Source organism: Cupressus sempervirens, chromosome 7 (assembly GCF_028749045.1).
Source record: "Cupressus sempervirens isolate cs-2001-9-10 chromosome 7, ASM2874904v1, whole genome shotgun sequence".
In the NCBI taxonomy this organism is placed as follows: domain Eukaryota; kingdom Viridiplantae; phylum Streptophyta; class Pinopsida; order Cupressales; family Cupressaceae; genus Cupressus; species Cupressus sempervirens.
The window spans coordinates 314080463-314087710 of record NC_143124.1 but is presented as its reverse complement, the minus strand read 5'-3'; the positions used below and the strand labels follow the sequence as shown (position 1 = coordinate 314087710).

Below are 7248 nucleotides of genomic sequence, written 5' to 3'. Positions count from 1 at the left end.
GCTTTCAAGTGTCGAGTAAGTGGTTTTGGACATAGTTGTTTGTAATTGCACAAACTTCTACATAAACTATTTTTGGCTAACTAAAGGATTGTTTAATGATTCTAAAAGACATATGGAGGTATATTCAAAATCCATATGTTGTGCATGTAACCAATCAGAAAAAAGGATGTATTAAGTAGAAAAATGGATGAATCACAATCGTGGATTCCTACCTAACCCTACTCTACCTAAGTCTTCTTAAGGACGGAAAATCCTAGAAATCTTGTATGTGTGTATGGAAGGAGAAGCACAAATGATAAGTGCAGAGAGAGCATTCCTGGTGAGTATGGAGGTTATGGAAGTGATCTGAATTGCAGAATCAAATAGAGAGAACATAACAGAGAAGAATAGAGGAGACATATCTGATTGGGAGGATCAAAGATACACTTGGAAAGAGAAGATCTGATATCTAGAAGAAGAGTACTAACCAAAGGATCATGGTGTTGGATCATTTGAACAGGTGATATAGAGAAAATCTCTTAACAAAGTAGTCTTAACCAGCTTTTGCAAATCCTTTAATAGAGTTCTTACATTATTGTGAGTTAAAGTCCTCTAATTTTTCACTTTTAGCATGCTGTTGAAATTTGTTAACAAGATAAGATTTAATAGTCTTTGTAAACCTTTAAAGGGAAAAACTTTCATAGGATAGATTTATGATTAAACATTGTAACCTTAATTGGATACACTTTAAAACTATAGCGGTAAAGATTTGTAGGTGTCATCCCCACGCCAATTTTACGTTCTCATTGGAGGGTTTCTGAGTAACCAAATATCTTGTGTCATGTGTTACATTTACTTTATGCTTTGCATGTTTTGATGTAATTAGCTATTTTAGTTTACATTCTATATGATGAGATGGATGTATGGTGAACCTTTTAATAGTTAAAGTTTTGAAATGTTGATTCACTGCCCCCCTCTTATTATTTAGTTTCCCATTGTTATTTCCAACACTTTTTGATAGAAATTTCAGGACAAGTTGAGAATTATACATCAAGTTGGCAAAACCTTGATGTGTTGATTCTCCATTGCCACTTAAGAGCATAGTTTAGTTTACCATGATCCTACACATACCAATATATGTATATATATATATGTATACATATACACATATATAAATATATATGTATATATGTATATATGTATACATATAGACATATATATGTATATATGTATATATATGTTAGTATATACATGTATATATATTTACACAAATGCTCGTGCGCTCACGCACACACACACACATATATATAGACACACATACATACAAACATGTATAAAATTGTAGCTTAACATCAACAAACTAAGAACCTAGATATTCATGTGATATTAATTGAGAACATTTTTCATGGGTGAGGTGATAATGACGGAACACCTTCCCCAAAATATTATTATAAATCGTTCTAAAAGCTAAAAAGGAGTGTGAAATCGTTATGTCATTCGAATCTAGAACGAAGTATTCAGCCATATCTACCAGGACAGTTAAAACTACGTGAATCGGAAGAGACGTAGTGTACATAACTTGAGAACATATAGGTGAATATATATTTATTTACGAGAGCATGTATTTTAAATTGCTCCTTGTCTCTTTCTTGCGGCTTCTGGTGAATTATAACGTGGTTCATAGACAGACCTGGCATCCCATCTATCTATATAAACCTCATCACCCCTTAAAAATTTCCCAAATCAATTTCTGATTGCTTTCATGGCTGCCTTTCCGAAAAGGTTTGGCTCGACGCTCGTATTTGTCTTGCTGCTCGGCATTCTTACTGACTTCTCTTGGGTATATACGAAATTTGAACTGTCTCCTTCCATTTGGATTATAATAGATAGTCTTGTGATCGTAATCCCAACAAGAAAATATGTTGTTCGTTTGTGTTTGCAGGGAAAAGATGAGGAGGTGATCTTTATAGTTGAGCAACCTGTAGAAGAGGGAAGCGTGCTGAAGATTGTGGGAACCAGTTCCGAATTGGGCAATGGGATCATTTTTGATGCTACGATCATGACGAAGGAGTACGATGATGTTTGGAATCTCACTGTGGTACGTTTGTTTGTTTCCTCCTAATCTATTCTTCACCTCATAGAATATTATATCTATAGCTCACCTAACGATCTCTTCTTGTTCAATATTTACATAGATGCTTGCTGTAGGAGAAGCGTACGTACTGAATTTAGGAGTTGACAACTGCACATGTAGCTCACATGAGCCCTACATTCTTGACTTGCAAGATGAAATCAATAACCCTGTAAATTTGACCGGCTACTTCCATTGTAGCTCTTGCTTAACTCCAAGCCCACCCCCTCCAAGCCCGAGCCCACCACCACCCAGCCCAAGCCCTCCACCGCCTAGTCCACCACCACCTAGCCCAAGCCCACCACCACCAAGCCCAAGCCCACCGCCACCTAGTCCAACACCACCAAGTCCAAGCCCACCCCCACCTAGCCCGAGCCCACCACCACCCAGCCCAAGCCCTCCTCCACCAAGTCCAAGCCCACCCCCACCTAGCCCAAGCCCACCACCACCAAGCCCAAGCCCACCGCCATCTAGTCCACCACCACCTAGCCCACCCCCAACAGCTAAGGTGGAGGTGACATTTGTTGTTGAGCAGTCCGTGGCCAGTGGAGTGTTGAAGGTTGTAGGAAACGCTTCCGTATTAGGCAATGGAAACATTGATAATGCTCCGAACATGACGCTAACCGGTGACAATGTTTGGGCTCTCACAGTGGTATGTATATTAATTTTGTGCGAGAGAGTATTTCTATTGTTTTGGTTTCTCATAACGCAAAACTTGAGTTGTCGTAGAACTTTATACTCATTGCACACTTTTGTTTGTTTTTTAGCCATTGACTGCAGGGGAAACATACGAGGTGAGTTTGACTGTCAATGATTGTTATTGTACTGCAAATCATACCTATCATTTCACGGTGCCTACAGAAGAACCTCACGATATTGTGAACCTAGATGACTTCTTCGATTGTAGCCCCTGCTTGGGCTCAGATTCGAGCAAATCGATGATGTTCACTGCCATTCACAGTGTTGTTAAGATGTTCTATAATTTTAAGCATCTTGTCTAAGTAAATTGTTGGGTCCTTTTATGGTCACTATTATAAATAAGTGCTATAGTGTGCACCTTCCCATGTTATGTTTATGTGTATGAGTGGAACCATAATATATGTTATATTTAATGTATCTATGAAGATTAATCTTATCAAGTTGTCTAGCTAGGTTTGTCAATTGTGTGGATATTATCAAATATAGTTAAGATATTTATGTTATTTTTCAAAATAGTTGAAAACAATTTGTGTGGATGAAATCTAATAGAACTTAGGCAATGTCTTATTAATGATAAAGATTCAAAATAATGACCAAGTATGAGACATGAAAGATCAACAGGAATGTTACTAATGGGAGAAAGAATATCGCTAAAAGTTTAGTTTTCAAGGACCCAAGATGTGTCAATGTAATTATGGTCTTCTTTTAAAGGAATGAATAATAGGAAATCGTTAATCTAAACTTTATTTAGTGAATAATCTTGGCCATTAGAATTGCATCGATTAGATTGAACTCTTAATAGATAGTGATACACAATTATAACTTAGATCCAAAATATTAATCTTTTGGTGCAAATTCATAATGGGTATATTTATGATACTAAAGATCACCATTGTTTCAAGAAAACATAGAGGAAAATAGATATCATTTGAACCGTATATTTCTATTTCATATAATATTTCAGTAATGTACAATATGTATGGATTGGAGAATTAGTGTACTAAGCTCATTGAGAGGAACAAAATTGATGAGCAGGTTAGATCCTACCAAAATGGGGTGAACCCTGCATATTACAATGGAGAAAGGACAAAAATCCATAAAGGAATATAACCTACATAGAACAAAATCTAGATCCCTTAAAGATACTATAACCATAGCATAATAGAACATGAAGAAAACAAGGAGGCTTTGAAAACCTTTTGTAATTCCAAATGTATCATAGACCACAAGGACAAAATAACATAGTGCAGATGTTTTGATCTTGCCTTAGAAAAAAACTCTTTTGTTTTCCAAAACACCTTGATATAATTGCTATAAAGTTCATCAACTTCCAAATGCTGACTATGAGGGAGAGAACAAAGGCCCTCTTCTCTTGGCTATACCTATTAAAATTTAGCATTGAAAAGTCCAGCTTGCTAAGTAAAAAATCCACACTAGGCTCAATGTATTCATTGAATAGGGAGAGATAGATTAGAAACCAATACTTTATTGGGAAGGGAATCAAGGTTACAAAAAAGGTGGATGATATCCCATTCGTCAATACATGCAAGAGCTAAGCAAGAGAAAAAAAAGCTAACAATGTCACTATTTGTATGTCAGGTAAAACTAAAGTTAAGAAAACTCTCATCAACAACCCTAATGATGGTAATCCTATACATGTCACTGATAGATTGAGTATCTAACTCCATCACTCTCATTTCATAGAGCCTCTAAACACAATAGTTTGCACTTCACATATATGAAATATAATTATTGTAGTTTCCATTTTAACAATATTTATTTGGTGTTAAGGGGAAGGCTATTTAGTGCATCATAAATACCCCTCTTAGTGTTGAGGGGGAGGGTATTTGGTATTAAGGTGGAGGATATTTGGTGTTGACGATGTACTAAATATCTCTCTTAGTTATCTAACATCATGTACTTTTATTTCAACTTTTTAAACTTATATATGCTCATGTACTTTTAATTTTCTATCATAGAATATCAACTCAAATTTAATCAAGTTAACATAATAATAAATAAATAGGGTATTTTAGAGGTGAAATCAATAAAAATAACCTCCAAATCAATAGGATAAAAATGTTAAATGGTTTGGAGAAATAAATGAAAACAATCTTATTGAAATAAACTCATTGTGATACGATATAAAATTTAGAGAATTATCAATATGTTATTTAGTTTTGTAATGTAAGTCTTGACATTCATTACCAAAAGAATCATGATATTTGTGATATATGTGAAATGAAGGGCTATAAGATATTGAATATGTTCCTTTTTGTGTTTAGGTATATCAATCATCTTAGTAGGAAGAATTTTAGGTAAAATTATTCCTTGTTTAATAATAAGAGGAAAGGATATGTTGGATAATGTGTCACTAAGAGATGAGATTCATGATGATCATATGAAGGTTGAAGAAATTATTATTGATCAATCACAGGAAAGCATTTCTCCTGATAGTTTAGAAAATATGTTTCTCAGTAGTGAATAATCCTTTCAAACCTTTTCTTCTAGTCATGAACAAATTTTGAATGAGACACAAACATCTAATAAGACATTTTCTTCTAACATTGTTAAAATAATAGAAGCATATCATCTTGTGCTACAATACTTACAAGAGGCTAATAAAAATAAAGAAGTGTATCTTACCCCACAAAAGATTCAAGACATAAACAAATGCATTATGATTTGGTCATGGGAAAATATGGATAGAAAGAGTTTAGTTCTAATGATCTTGTATACTAGTTCTTGAGGAATCCTCTTCATTGTTAGAACTTGTCTAGATGATGTTTTTATCAAAGGAGAAAGAGTTATCTTTTATTCTACTCTTGGAAAGGATCAAACAGATGGTCAAATGGTAGGATATGGAAATGTGAGTGGACCCAATTTGATAAGTTATACTTTATTATCTTATTTACAGTAATAAAAAAGAAACACTAAAACAAAATCTTCCATCATAAATGAATTAGGCCTTGGAGAAATATGTCATGATGAGATGATTAAAACATGTGACGAAAAAGGATTTTATGATGATGTTGTTTTGTAGAGAACTCTCTTCACATGATTACCAAGCTCAAGTTAATGCTCCTTATCAAGTGGTCTTATCAAAGGATATGTACTCCAATATGGAAAGAGTATTTTCTTCTTCTTATGAATATGATCTAATGTGTGTTTAAATAAGGGAAAAAGAAGAAATACATTATGAGGAAATCTAGTTGGATAGGGATGATTATCCAAATTGGAATAATTTCATAGAAGATGCAAACTCAACCATACCAATAGAAGAGAAAGAATTCCTAGTATCAAAGGTTAGTCAAAATTTCCATGATTAGTTATCATCATAAATCCAAGTAGAGTGCTTTTCAAATAGAAAAGAAGATAACAATTGAATTCAAAATCTTGGAAGATTATTACTTCAGCTCTTTTAAATGATGTCATCCATGATATGCAATAGGAAGCAGACTTGATTCTATAGAAAAAGGTTTTTTGGGAGGCTTGGTTATTGAATATGTGAACCTTCCTGAAGAAATGGTACATACTAAAAATACCAAAAGAATCATTAAAGAAGCAAGAGTAGCAATGACGCCACATATACATAAAAATTTTCACTTGTTGATACACCGTGAAATATATTTTTCTCTATCATAGAATGGATTGCATGAGTATACATGGAGTCTCTACAACATAGGGACACCCTCCATGTACATATTCTAGTTAAGAGTTTTTGTTGTGTGTGCCCTATTTTTGGCTTGTCTTTTTCTCTACTAGAACCTTTTAATGTTTCCTCTTTGAGTGACTATATAGCCCAATTTAAAAAGAAATGCCTTCCCCTACCTCTAGATTCATCCTGCATCCTTTGCAATCCTTCTCCCTAGATAGAACTAGTTATTTCCTTGGTATTTACCATATGTAGATTTCAAAAGTTCAGGTCCAATATGTGAAGGGGCATATAAATTAAAGTCTTGAAAGATCTTCTAATTTATCACATAGTTTTAATGACTCTATGACCGTGGTGTCTCCAAATCATCTCAAGCTTTGTCCATCATTTCAATTTTTTGAAATTTGACACCTTAGTCCCAAACTATTATAGGTTAGTAAAGGCCCTCAACAAACATATTTTTGATAATAATAAAAATTAACCTATAAAATATTAAGAAGTTAAGAGATGGGATTTGAAGCATGCATTTTTTCTTCCATTCTTAAACCTCATTACCTAAAAAGGATTTTAAAAAACCTCCTCAATCATACATCTTGAACACCAAACCTTAACCTCCAAAACTAAAATAGTTTAAGCTTAAGACCTAAAACACATGTTTTGGAGATTATTCTTAACTAGTGTTGCCTAATCATCGAGGTTAAATAATTAAGAGGTTAATAAACCTCTATAAAAGTTAGTTATTTAAACTAGGAAACTGTCACATACCAAGGCTTGAAATGAGATG

The 7248-nt window shown here is 33.9% G+C and overlaps 2 long non-coding RNA genes across 2 annotated transcripts; both read left to right on the top strand.

Annotated features, from left to right (window-relative positions):
- The first annotated feature begins 1706 nt into the window (after positions 1 to 1706).
- Positions 1707 to 2537, top strand: LOC149546678 (uncharacterized). Its single transcript, XR_016354365.1, has 3 exons — positions 1707 to 1819; positions 1922 to 2077; positions 2188 to 2537. It is a non-coding gene; the product is annotated as an uncharacterized LOC149546678 (long non-coding RNA).
- A 172-nt stretch (positions 2538 to 2709) lies between these two features.
- On the top strand, positions 2710 to 3179 carry LOC149546677 (uncharacterized). The gene is made up of 2 exons (XR_016354364.1): positions 2710 to 2762; positions 2878 to 3179. It is a non-coding gene; the product is annotated as an uncharacterized LOC149546677 (long non-coding RNA).
- Positions 3180 to 7248: the final 4069 nt, after the last annotated feature.